Here is a 12,129-nt window from a genome sequence, read left to right as displayed (position 1 = left end):
AACGTGGGTGTCGGGATGTTGCTGTGACATTTATTTGTGACATCACTTGAACGTATAGCTGGCAACGTACATTCAACGTTGAGGTTGGCCGTTTAACGTTGCCTGACATTTGTTACAATCAGGCAACGTTTACACAACGTTCTGTGTCACTTGGGATAGTGCAGTATGTAGAAGTGTTAGGTAAGGTAAAGTGCAGTGACCATAGGTTAATGAGCTCTAGAATTTCTCTCAATTTGAAGAGAGAAAGAGTGAAATTAGTCAAGAGGAAACAGGCCAACCTACAGGCAGTAAGGGTGAAAGCAGACCAATTCAGGCTGGTGCTCGCAAACAAAAAAGTCGCCGTTTCGCCCGAAAGGTGAAGCATCAATTGCGATAGCAAATTGGTACAGAGCTATTCGGAGTAGGGATAGTACTTTTATCGGCTGCATAAACTTGGACATATTCGCTTTCTAACTGAATTTACAAGCGTGGCGTCATCGCGCACAAGCAAACATGAATAGATCACACTGAATGACCGCAGACGACTGTCAAAACGCTGGCGCAGCCGCTGCAGCGGGCGAAGAATCGTGCTGTCTATCGCTTCAACGGAAAATGAGCGGCGAATGCACAGCGGATACAAAGGTCAGAGCCGTGTTGAGATAAGAGACGGTGCGGGCGACCGTCACCACAGCCAGTGCAAGCGTATTTGTTAGCAGAGTAGAAGCTGCTCCCCCCCCCCCTCCCTGCCGCGCTGCCTACCGCTTTCTTTGCTTTTGCGTGAGAGTTTGCGTCGCCAGTTCCCCTTGCGCTCGGTTGCAAGATGCGCATTTGGTGCCCTAGCACAGCGTCGCCCCGCCTCCCCCCCCCCCCCCACACACCCAGGGCCTTTCGCGCGACGGTCGTGTTTGCTTTTCGCCGTGCGTTGGCTCTCCGTGATAGCGCGCGTCCCCCGCGCGCTTTCACTCGCGCATACGGCGCGCGGCGACGATTTTATCGCCCTTGGAATTTATATGGAACCTCACGGCGACGGCGACGCTGACGGAATAAATCCGGTTGAAGTGTCCATATAATCGCTCTCGCAACAATATGCAGCTTTAGAAAATGAAGATAAAGACAACATAGAGGTAATGAATTAAACAGTAACTAGGTTAATCTCATAAGCAGCAACTGAAGTCGGAGGTAAGGCACCAAGGCAACCAGTAGGTAAGCTCTCCCAAGAAACAAAGGATCTAATAAAGAAACGACAAAACATGAAAGTGTCCAACTCAAGAGATCAGATAGAATTCGCTAAACTGTCAAAATTTATCAACAAATAGAAAGTCAGGGATATTTGAAATTATAACGTGGGAAAGATTGCGGAAGCCGTAAAATATGGACGCAGCATTAAATCAGTAAAAAGAAAGCTTGGCATAGGACAAGGCAAGATGTATGCCCTGAAAGGTAAGCATGGTAATATCATCAGCAATTTCGATGACATAGTAAAAGCAGCGGAATAATTCTATATTGACCTGTACAGTGCACAAAACACCCAAGCTACTTTCATTCGAAATCGTGATGAACCGGATACAGAGGCTCCTTCTACAACTAGCGATGAAGTTAGAAGGGCCTTGAAAGACATGACCAGGGGAAAAGCTGCTGGAGAAGACGGAATAGCAGTAGATTTAATCAAAGATGGAGGATATATCATGCTTGAAAAGCTTGCGGCCCTTTATACGCAATGCCTCCCAACTTCAAATGCACCAGAGAGCTGGAAGAACGCCAATACTAATCCATAAGAAGGGAGACGTTAAAGAATAGAAGAGTTATAGACCAATTAGCTTTCAGTGTTGTATTAAATATTCACCAAGATAATTTCCAATAGAATCAGGGCAACACTTGACTTCAGCCAACCAAGAGAACAGGCTGGCTTCAGGAAGGGATATTCTACGATGGATCATATCCATGTCATAAATCAGGTAATCGAGAAATCTGCGGAGTATAATCAACCTCTCTATATGGCTTTCATAGATTATGAAAAGGCATTTGATTCAGTAGAGATACCAGCAGTCATAGAGTCATTGCGTAATCAAGGAGTACAGGAGGCATACGTGAATATCTTAGCAAATATCTACAAGGATTCCATAGCTACCTTGGTTCTCCACAAGAAAAGTACAAAGTTACCTATGAAGAAAGGGGTCAGGCAAGGAAACACAATCTCTCCAATGATATTCACTGCATGCTTAGAAGAAGTATTCAAGCTCTTAGACTGGGAGGGCTTAGGAGTGAGGATCAACGGCGAATATCTCAGCAACCTTCGGTTTGCAGTTGACATTCTCCTATTCAGCAACAATGCAGACGAATTACAGCAAATGATTGAGGACCTTATTCGAGAAAGTGTAAGAATTGGTTTGAATATTAATATGCAGAAGACAAAGATAATGTTCAATAGCCTGGCAAGGGATCAAGAAGTCAGGATCGCCAGTCAGCCTCTAGAGTCTGTAAAGGAGTACGTTTATCTAGGTCAATTACTCCCAGGGGACCCTGATCATGAGAAAGAAATTCACAGAAGAATAAAATTGGGTTGGAGTGCATACGGCAGGCATTGCCAAATCCTGAGTGGGAGCTTACAACGGTCGTTTAAAAGAAAAGTGTACAATCATTGCATTCTACCGGTGCTAACATATGGGGCAAAACTTGGAGGTTAACAAAGAAGCTCGAGAACAAGTTAAGGACCGTACAAAGAGCAATGGAACCAAAAATCTTAGGACTAACGTTAATTGGCCCCTAAACCACCCAGAGGTCGAAATTTAGTTGTGGTGTTGCAGTTGTGCACGAGTCGACAACGAACACGTAGCCGCGAGAATGTTTCGAAATGGTGCCGTAATAGCGGAGTTACACGCGTTTGATGATCGAAAAACGGCCCTCGCTCGTTTCGCTCTTTCCTTCACTACGGCTGGTCTCTCCTCCTCGCCCATTGCTGCGCCAAATGTCACGTGACATACGTCATCGCCAACACGCTTCTCAAAACACTGCTTACTTCCGGTTAAGGCACGTCCACGCTAGCCATGCTAGCTGCACATATGCGGACGACGATGCAGCCTCCAGTCCGCCGCGCGAGAGGTGTCCAAAGTAGACGACAGTTCGGCCGGCGCCCTGCCCGCTGCACGATCAACGGGCCAATCGACGACCGCGAAGCTGCGCGCCTCTGCCACCGGCAACGAAAACATCGGCTGCAGCTGAGTGCACGGCTACCGACGGGAAACGACCAGCTCGGATGTGCTCGCATCCAAGGAGGTTTAAAAAAAGTCCTCTTTGCTCGCATGGTAGCCGACGGCGCCGCTAATATCAGCGTATTTTTCTTCTTTGTGTACAATTATTGCGAAGAGCGATAACAACGATAATAAGATATTGCGGCTTGTGAGCGTCGGTAATTCATTTCGACGCGCCGTCCGCTTTAGCTTTGAAGGGAACCGGAAAAGGCCTAGCGAAGATATCGACGCCGTTGAGGGATCAGCGGCGGTGAGGCTGCCCCACAAATGAGTCCCGGTCTCATCCTCTCTACGTACGGCAAGGAAATCTCGTCGCTCGTGAGCAAAACCGCTGTCGAACGGCGGCCCGCGAATGGCAAACGGCGTGCGGCGAGTTAGCGTGCCGGTAACGTGGACCTGAACTCGGCGCTTCTCGGCTACCCGCTGTTGCTGCGGTGCCAGCCCGTGTTATGCGAAGCGTGCAGCTATAGACCCTGTGCTGCGCGCAAGTCTGGAAAGGCCAACACTGTCGCACTCTGTTCGCGCAGCTAATGAGACCGCTAAGCATGACACTTGCGTTGCGGGCTGTAATTACCTATGCGCAAGCGCGAACAAGCGAGCAACACGGCGAGGACGAGCAGGGAGCGCGCGTACCTGCTAGCAGACAAACCGGAAGTCGTAAGTTCTTGTTCGACCAATGGACATCGTTTCCGCCATTGACATCATCAGATTCCCCCTGCTGACATCATGACGACCGCTTGGGTTACCGGAAAGGCGAGGGGAGGAGGACGGCATTGTTTTTTTTTTTGGTTTTGCGGCGCGCCCGCGGCGCGTAGCGCTGCAGCGTTTGGCATCGTGGCAATGTTTACTTGCAATGTTCAAAAAATACCTGAGGTGGTTTAGGGGCCCTTTAAGGGACAGGAAGAGAGCGGTGTCGATCAGAGAACAAACGGGGATAGCCGATATTCTAGTTGACATTAAGCGGAAGAAATGGAGCTGGGCAGGCCATGTAAATCGTAGGATGGATAACCGATGGACAATTATGGTTACAGAATGGACACCAAGAGAAGGGAAGCGCAGTCGAGGTCAGCAGAAAACCAGATGGGGTGATGAAGTTAGGAAATTTGCAACCGCAAGTTGGAATCAGCTAGCGCGACAGGGGTAATTGGAGATCGCAGGGAGAAGCCTTCGTCCTGCAGTGGACATAAATATATAGGCTGATGATATATATATATATATATATATATATATATATATATCGCCACACAAAAGGAATGTACAAGGAAGACACACAAACAAATCAACCTAGCAAGTTCAACTGACACAGGCGCCTAACGCGACAAACACTCAGTTCTTAGCGCTGTGTCCCGTCTGTTTCTTTCGCCGTCCGTGTGTTTCTGTACTATTGTGTAAACAATGTCATACCAACTAGTCCACCAGTCTGTCGTTTTGAATCCGCAATGCTACCTGACCATGATTACCCTGAACGGATGAGTGACTCGCGGCTATTCTTCTGCATGACCGGATAAATACCCTGTAGTCTGTGTGCAAGAAATGTTTTGACGAGCTCTTTGTTGCCACCGGCAAAGCCATCGAACAGGTGGCGATGTTCACCAAGTGCTGCGTCAATGGGGGCCTCATTCACCCTTCGGAGAAGCTCTTCTCATTTGTATAGACGCCCTTGACACCACTGTTTTCGATGTGGTTCAGTTACAACGAGTTGCACAATGACAGCTCGGAAGAGCTTGTCTACTGTCTGCAGAAAAACAACGTCATATTTGGCTGTGCACCGCATGGCCCCAGCCTTAGCAACCAAGTTACAAAATTATTTTTGGTCATCCGTTTTCCTTTCTACACGAAGGCACTCAACACAGAGAGAGTCTTCCCGTGAAAAGAAGAAGCACGTGAAGCTCAGTCGCGTCACATAGCAGAGAATAACATAAGGCTGACAACGTTCTGTTTGAACAGTTTTGAAAAATTTAAAACATTTTTTTCTAGCGAGAAAAAAAGCACCAGCTCAGGTGCGTCGCGTAGCAAAAGATAATTGATGACGGAGAATGCTTTGTTTTAAACGGATTGTGAGCCACTCTTCAAAAATGAGTTGCTTGCGTAAACAGTACATGCGTCAAAAAATAAAATGTTAGCTTCCGAGTTACCACTCGGAATTTTCCTTGCTTTGCGTTCGATAAGGTGTCAACCGGAGTAAATCGTCTAAAGCAAGCTACATTCTACCATCGACGCGCGCTCATTCAGATTGTTACCTTGGCGCCTTTCAATTACGAAAGTTCTAGCATAGCCACTCTATCGCCATTTGCCGCCATACGCGATCGAGAATATATATTACGAAGCTTTATTTTTTTATAATTGCATATTCAGCTGCGCGTGCCAACGATCGCATTCCACGCAGCGCCCTTGCACTGCGCCTGCTAGCCACCGTCGCGGCCGACTTGAAAGTTGGGTGCCTAGGGCAACGTTACTAGAAGAATAACCAGTTTTCAAGCTCTCCGCTCCCGCTTTGCATGGTAGGCGGCACCTTTTCTGTGATTGCCGCCAGGCGGCGGGACCGCAGCATCGGGCTCGAGCTGTTGTGGTGTCGTCTGCATGGAAGAGGCGTGCTAGACCGCATTTGCCGGCCGGTATAGCGTTAGCTCGGTCTACTTGGACATTTGTGCGTTCCTGGGGTAATACTCTCTGTGTACTTTTTTGTAACAACCACAGGCAATGCGTAACAATTCCTTCAATAGATCTAAAAGTAGATCGGAAGGTATTGCTTGACCGCGCGCGCTGCTTTAACAATACAAACATGCATATTCTGCACTTTCTTGAGTTTTACACCACAAAAATTGATGCGCTGAATGTGCACAGCGTTTTCACGAGTGAAACGGGTACTCACCGATGAAGATCTTTTATACGATGTCAGGATTGTGACAGCCAGTGCCGCCAGTTTTGCTAAGGATTTCGAATTCGCGCTTTGTGTATCGTACATTGGCTGCACCATCCCGCGGCCACATTAGCGTGCTTCTGGGGACAAAAATACAATTTTCCTAGTACCGTAGGTACTTTAGGCAGAGCGGGCAGTACGCTGGCAGGCCAACATCGGTAGTATAGTGCCGCAGGCCGCGTTTGAGCCCAGTACTATCAACACTCGCGAGAACACTTATACAATAAGTCTAGTAAAAGAAAAAAAGCATACATTTAACCAATTGTCACATTCCGGGTTATGAAAAACCATACAGAGTACTTCACCACAAGAGTAGCACATCAAAGCTATCTTTGCTTTTATTGCGCATACACACACACAAAAGATAAGATCATGCACATCTACATCCCAGTTGCTCAGTCTCATTTTCACAGCAACTTAGCACGCTTTCTCGCCGATTTCACTGGCACACTTGAATCTTGCTGCTGGCGTATAAACCTCGAATAAAAGTGCATCCGCGTGGTCAAATAGAATTTAATAATTCGCGCAGAGAGCACCTCAAAATGCTCAGTGCATCCAACCCGAGTCAGGACACACTCTGACAGCTCTTCCATAATGTTCCAGAAGAGGTCTCCAAACACTTTGTTGTCCTTGGTGCTTCTTTGGATGACATGTTCAATGCTGCTAAGCATAGAGGTCAAAGCGCCTGATGGATGCTGCAGTGACCCGGGAACAAAAGATTTCATTTCTGTCAAGGCAGCTGCTGCTGGTACGTGCCCATCAGACACACAGGTTGCAAGGCAATCTTCACAACTGGTGAACTTGTGCGCCTTCTTTGCGACATACCCGCCAAGATAATAAAGCGCACTCGCTTGTGCAGTTGTGCGGACGTAACTGTGCTGAAGTGTATCAGCAGCTACTGGCTCTCGCAACTCAATCTGCGAAACAACCTTCGCCAGTTGTTCCTCCAGGGGTTCTTTCTTTGAAAGGGCGATGACCTTCTTGTTGCTGAGGCTATCGTTCACTGCCACAAGGACTGGGTCTGCTTCGCCAGTGCAGTTTCCTTTTGTAGCCATCTTTAGTGGCGTGTACAGGCTGAGAAGCCTGAATATCTGGCTGAAATGTGTTATGGTCGGATGATCTTCGTCTCCTCCAAAGCTCCTGACCACTCCAAAAAAACGCTACAAACAGGAAAAGAAAGGGAATATTCTTAGCATGTTGAGCCAGAAGCTAAGAACTGTGCAAATGAAGTTTCCAGAGTTGCAAAATAAGGTACAGAATACTCACATCAGGAGCAGCACTAACTGAATTTTGTGTTTCATATCGCATATGAAATTATTGTAACTTCAGGACCGTGCAACATTCTTGCACTTTTTTTAGAAATTGATAGATGCTTTCTTTTTTAATTCAACGAGGTGTGCAGTAAAATAAACATAAATAGGCACATACCTCCAAGGGATCTTGATTCAGCTTCGCAGTGAGTACATAAGGTACGTCTTTGCTGTGAAGCAGGGTGATTATGTCCAAGACGGACATCAAGGTTACCCTGAGAGACTCCATTGTCATCTGGGATGCGAACGTTCTGGTACCGTCCGACCTGCAGGTTCTCTCAGTGGTGTTCACCATTTAAAGGAAATCCTGGATTACCTGCATTAAACTGTTTACTTATGGAGGGTACACTCACAAACTGTAGTCAAGTGCAGGAATAAAAATACAACCCGCTTTTATCAGATTAATTTTGGGGGAGTTCATGTAGATGCCAGCTACAGGACATTTCGCGTTGAGTGCATCGAACACATCGTTCATTAGAAGGGTGAAGTTTTCTGTGCCCTGTGTGTCTTCAAATCCAGGATACCGTTGCTCTCTATAAAATTTCAGGCCAGTGGCAACGCTCCTACTGAAACGCTAGAATACAGAAAACAAACATGTAAACTAAAGTAGTAATGGAAAAAAAGACATGTAAATAATCTTCAAAATGTAGACGACCAAGAATGAATGAGCACGATAGGTACGCCAACATACCTGTGTTGCTAACCGGACACTCATCTTCTCTAGTTTGCCAGGATTAACATGAGATGAAGTGAGTTTAGGAACAACTTTCAGTTGAAATTCCTTCTCTGTTCTCTGCAGCAGCCGGTAATGGCCAAAGTTGATGCAGTCTGAGCCAGCCTGAAAAATGTAAACGAGGGCAATCGCAGCAGCATGTTCAGAAAGCTGGTCAAATTCATGGGCTTACACCTAAGAGCCATGTTACCAAAACATACCTTCGCAAAAGTGTGTGCCAAAATGTTGTTCCGCACGCACTTCATGATGTGAGGCACGTAACACAAGAAATGAAGATAACGTCCGTCTTCAAGTGATGGATGAGGTATTTTGTTGACTGGCTGGCAGATCTTTCCCGACACTCCTACGTGCGTCCACATTGATCTGCTGTTACCGGCACCGTCGCTCACAACTGCAGTAACGGAGGCACCATGTCGCTCAAGCTGTAGCACGGATTCTAGAACTATCTTAGATAAAACAAAGCCAGGGGCAGCCCCTTTAGTTGCAAAACTTGCAATTGGCTGTACCCACTTCTCGAAAAGTGGAATAAGCATGATAACAAGGGCATGGTCAGCAGCCACAGCCGTGTCTCTTCCCTGTGTTGCAAAGTCAACAAACCCATCAAATTTATACGTTGACTTGTTGAAATCAATGCATTCTCGGAGCTTAATTTCGTCCAGCACACGTGTGCCAAACCGCTGTACCTCAGGCTTGTCCTTGAAGAACGCTTGAATGGCCTTCAGCGCTACTTCATTATAGCCATAGTCGCAAGGCACACCGGAAATAATTTGGTTGAGTCGGCTCGAAGTGGGCAGTGGAAGCAGTTTCATGTTTCTAAGCATGTTATATGCTTTTGGGCTGGCCACTCGCAAAAGCAGGCAGTTCAAGAGCCACGTACGTGTGTACCTCACTCCCTTGGGGCCTTTTGCATGCACCTGCTTCAGGGACGTCTCAAATGCCAGCTGCTGTATTGGTGGAAGCGTGCTCAAGGCTTGACTAATTGACCGAGACTTCTCACTTCTTAGCTTGTCGTTCAGCATCTTTACTTCCTGCATGAAGGATGCTCTCTTTGCAGATGCCCTCAGCACTTTTTTTCGCAAATTTCTTAGCCTGCTGCCTTTATCGACGAGTGCATTTCGCAGTCGCGTGGCCTCTCGAGCAAGTTTCTTGTCATGAGTGCGACATGCTGCACATGTTTGCTGAGGAGACAAAACCTTGCACTTTGGTGATATGCAAGCGTAGCACTGCCTCTGGCATCCTTCGCACGCATGAACCTTATGTACAGCTTTTAAGAGAGAGGTCAGGTCTTCAACAGCGCGGATGGGAATACTCGCGTAAGCTGTCGCTGCACGACCGTAGGCACTTGCTGTAGCCGAACTTTCGCTTTTCACCACTACGCTCTTCTCAATTTGCAAGCATTCGGTTCCGTGCTTTAGCGTGAAAAATCCCACGGACTCTACTTCGCTGCTGTTATCGCTAACCAACGTGATCATGCGCCAGCCGGAAGGCAGCTCTACTGATTTCATGTCGGCTATAGTCAGTTTCTGAGCGTCAAGAATTTGGGAGCCTTCAGGCTGCTCAAGGTAAACAGATGGCGAATCGTTGTGCTGCCCAGGTGTTTCAGTGGAGGTTTGTTTCATGATTTCACGCCTTGGCTTGCGTTTTTTCGCCGCGGGCTTGGACAAATACGCAGGGAGGTTCGGAAACACCTTTGGAACAGCGTCTTTCGCGAGGCTCCACTTCCCTCGTGGGATTTCAATGGTTTTCCCGTCGATGACATGGACGTAAGTTTTCAAGATTTCCTGCTCATGGAAGTGCAGGTCGCAAACTCGTGACTTCGTTGTCAATTCCTTGTCCGCACGTGGAATTGCTTTGTTCCACGCAGAGCGAAGTCCCACGTCGGACGGAGCGTAGAAGAAATGCCGGTCTGAACTGCTTGCATCCTTCCGATAGCCGCTCGCGCACCCCGGCACGCAACAGGTCGGCATTTTCCGCACAGAAACCTCACAACAGTTACACCACAACAAACAGGCCGTGCATCACAACACAACAAGGCTAAATGGCGCCGCAAAAGCTGGAAAGGGCAGTAGGAATACGGGCTACAGCAGAGAAAGCCAACCGTCACGCCAACGCTTTCGCCGCTTCTGCTACTGCAGCAGCCACAAGCTGGATCCCGTTGCGACAGCAGCGCCAACACCTAGCAAGCGCGGTGGCGGTCCCGCGCAACACAGGCGAGTTTTAAAACTGATTTCTTCTAGTAACGTTGGCCTAGGGTGCCTCGATGCCAGCGCCGCCGTTCAGGGTGGAGACAACCCCGCTGGCGCCGCCATATTGAATCACACAAGCTCAGACTCAGCTACGCTTGCGTTCATAAATAGTGTTACTCGCGGCGCACTTCCAAGTGCTTTGCCTTGATGAGGATTTTTTATCGGTTTCGCATCTACACATCTTTATAACCATTAGCGGTTAACTCGTCGAAGGTCGAAGACGTAAACGTATGGCGCCGGGAACATGCCCCAAGTTGCCTAATTCAATCACATTTAATATGCCGTGTGTATGTTTGAAATACACACTTTCTCACACTTTTCTCTACAGCACTAACTACACCTTATTTTCACATCGCAGTTAATTTTACACTAGCTTAATCCTGTCAGCACACAGTTTTGTGGGCAAAAAAAGCAAAATTGCGTGTAGATGTCAAATAATTGCAACGAACGCGAAGAGCACGCGCAACGCAAGGGAAACTAACCGCCGTGCGCGAGTGGCTGGCTACGGTAAAAGAGGCGTGAGGCGTAAACCAAAATACAACAGCGAAAAAGAAAAACTTCCACACACAGGGGGTCTCAAACCTTATATACCAAGCATCGAAGCGCAAAAAAATAGGGCGTATTTCAAACATACACATGGCATATTAAATGTGATTGAATTAGGCAACTTGGGGCATGTTCCCTGCGCCATACGTTTACGTCTTCGACCTTCGACGAGTTAACGGCTATTGGTTATAAAGATGTGCAGATGCGATACCGATAAAAAAAATCCTCATCAAGGCAAAGCACTTGGAAGTGCGCCGCGAGTAACACTATTTATGAGCGCAAGCGTAGCTGAGTCTGAGCTCGTGTGATTCAATATGGCGGCGCCAGCGGGGTTGCCTCCACCTTGAACGGCGGCACTGGGCATCAAGGCACCCTACGTGTAAGCGTGTGTCAGCGCCACCTGGCGGTTTCCTCCCAAAGGGGCACGCGCGTGCCGGCGCGTTCAACACACTTCCCCATTCTAGCCACTGTGCCGCAGCGGCTACAGTAGAGAGGCTAATTGCAGTAATATGTTTGGACGCGCGTCCTTGTTGCCGTCAAACGCACGCTTGTCTGTGAAAAATGTGGCTGTTTGCTTGACTATTTCTCTTCGTGAATCGGCAACGGCGACTGACATCGGTGTTTATCGCGTGTTATGTGTGCCGAACAGGGTTGTGCAGAAGTAGAATCATCTGCGAAATGCCTGGGAAGTGTTGTGGGCCACGGTGCAATGGCTATTACAAGAGAAGCCCCAATGCATGTTTTCTCGTTCCCTAAAGCCGATGAAGCAAGAAACGCGTATGACGCGCGTCCGCGTTGCCGTGAAACGCGCGCGGTCTGTGAAAAATGTGGTTGTTTGGTTGACTCGTTGGATGGATGGATGGATGGATAAAACTTTATTTCATCTATTTAATTGTGGTTGGGCCCCTAGATGTCCGGGAGCCCCTTGGCCGACATCTCTATAGGCAGGCCCGGTTCATTGGCGTAGCCAGAAATTTTGATCGGGGAAGGGGGGGGGGGGGGGGGCTCAGGTTGCAGCGCGGCCTCCTCCTTATAGAATTTGTCGAGGGATCAAATGCACGAATATTAACTCCACTGCCAATTCCATTGTATATTAGATGCTGCAAACGAATTATTGCACGCTATGCACTGTCCATTAAAATACATA

The sequence above is a fragment of the Dermacentor silvarum genome, chromosome 4 (assembly GCF_013339745.2).
Source record: "Dermacentor silvarum isolate Dsil-2018 chromosome 4, BIME_Dsil_1.4, whole genome shotgun sequence".
Lineage (NCBI taxonomy): Eukaryota > Metazoa > Arthropoda > Arachnida > Ixodida > Ixodidae > Dermacentor > Dermacentor silvarum.
Note: the sequence above shows the minus strand (reverse complement) of the source record.